Source organism: Alligator mississippiensis, chromosome 1 (genome assembly GCF_030867095.1).
Source record: "Alligator mississippiensis isolate rAllMis1 chromosome 1, rAllMis1, whole genome shotgun sequence".
NCBI lineage: Eukaryota > Metazoa > Chordata > Crocodylia > Alligatoridae > Alligator > Alligator mississippiensis.
In genome coordinates, this window is record NC_081824.1 from 451091970 (window position 1) to 451094241 (window position 2272).

The following is a 2272-nucleotide window of genomic DNA, read 5'->3' on the forward strand; positions in this document are numbered from 1 at the left end:
TAAAAGAGAATTAATCGTTTCACTCACTGCTGTCTTTTGTGAAACTATTTGCAAAACCTGAGCACTGAGGCGCTTTTTGTAAAGCAGCACTAGCATTGGGTGGGTGGTTGGGTGTTGTTTTTGTGGTTTTGAGGTGGATTAATATTCATTGGGTACTGGGGATCCCACTGGTGGGGGCCCCAGAACATTGCTCCACCTACACTGCATATGGGTTAATGGGAAATCTTGTGGTGTGTACAAATGCCCTTTGATGTGAGGCTTTGTGGAGGCTTTTTGGAAGTCAAAATATACTATATCAACCAGATCACAACGATCTGCATGCTTGTTGCTGCCCTCAGAGAACTCCAACAGGCTGGTGGTGAGTCATGTTCTTGCTTTAGCAAAGCCACGCTGATTTCTCCACATCAAATTTGTTTTACCCATGAACTGGACAACCCCATTTTTACTATCTTTCTACAGATTTCTGAGAAACAGAATTTAGCCTGTTCCCTCTAGTTGCCTGGTCCTGCCCCTGCCTATCCTGAGCCTTTTTTAAAGAGTGGAGTTAACATTTGCAAAACTCCAGTCCTCTGGGACCAAGGTTGTTTTTGGTGAAGGTTGCATGCTAAAGAGTTTGACAATTTGGAGTATGGACTCTAGGGTAAATGCCGTCTGGTCCTGGCAATTGGTAGCTGTTACCAGCTTCAAACCTTATTTTCTGATAGCTCCATATGAGTCAGTTTCTATTGATTTGTCCCCTGGGAGGAGGAGTGGCTCTGGTGAGGAACCTCCCTCACATCTTCTACAATAAAGACAGATGCAAAGGATTAATTTCATTCTTTTGCAGTAGGCCTAACTTACTTCCAATCTGTTTTTACACCGTGATCATCCAGTGACTGAACTGACTCCCTGGCAGGTTTCCTGCTTGTAATGTACTTAAATAATTTTTTATTGTTTTATGTCTCCAGCAAGTTCTCGATTTTTTTTTTTTTAGCTTGCCTTATTATAGCCCTACGTTTTCCTACACATTTTGGTTAATTCCAGTTTTCTTTCTTGCCTCGTCTGTGTCCCCGCAGAGGATCTCATGTTTGTTCTCTCTTTCTGGTGTCATTAATAATGGAACAAAACCACAGTAACAAATGAAACAATAGATAGGAGTCAAATAGTTCCTTCTGCTGAGTGCTGGCTTTTTTGCTCCAACCTTTGATTTAACTTTGAAGATATAAGTGCATTGCCCTTGGCATTTGCTTGGGACAACTAACCTGTTCAGAGTTAACTTGTCAAGATACAGTCCCATTTCTAGAGTGCAAACACAGCATGTTAGTGGTAATATCAATCTTGGGGAAGCTTCTTGGAGGGATAGAAAGGAGTACTTCTATATACACTTTCCATAGCTTTCCTCATCTCGTTCTGGTTTCAGGGGCTCACAAAAACACCTAACATTTTTCCTCAGAAACTTTCTGTAGCTGTTGTGAGTGAACATGGAGCTGCCTGATAGAAGACATGACAGCAGCAGCAATGGCTCCTAAGAGCAGAAATGGATATCAAACAAAAGTACTGGAAAATAATGGGCAAAATTATGCAGGACTCCCCTCTTCCATTAAGACCACATGTTGCTTTATTCCACTTAAAAAAGAGGAAGAAACAAGGAAATGAAAGTAACAAGGAGGCTGTTCAGTTTTCATTCACTTAATTTTTTTTCTGTATGGAAGCAGCAAACAGTAAAGTCCTTGCTGATCTTGAGCTGGTGTTTTCTGGCAAGGCGCAGGTAAGCAATACTTACCTCCCCAAAATAATCAATACGCTGAAAGCAAAGATCTGTCAGCATTCCTGGACCTTTTAAGCTCTCTAAATGGCCTGAAATCTTTGTCTTAGTTTCAGGTCTGTGGTTCTGAGGTCACAAGAATGAAATAAAAAAGGAAATTTAAATTAAATTAGATTATGGAAACATACAAAAACATGTATGGGGGAGGAGGGAATTATTCAAAGCACAGGGAAAGGAGAGGTTTGGGAACAAGTCAAATAGTTTTACCAAACTAGAGGCAGGAAAAGCAAAAGCCAGTGCAGGTTGGAACTGCATAAGCAGAAGCAAGGGATAGTTTCATAGATGTTAGGGGCTAGAAGGGACCTTACAGATCATCGGGTTCAGGTATAGCCCCCCTGGACTTGGGATAAGGGGATTTTTTTTCTAATAGTGTCCAGCCTGTAAATCTGTATGAGCAGATGGGTTGAGAAGTTACAGTTGCACAGAAGTGATGACAGATGATTCAGTTTAATCACAACTGGGAATACT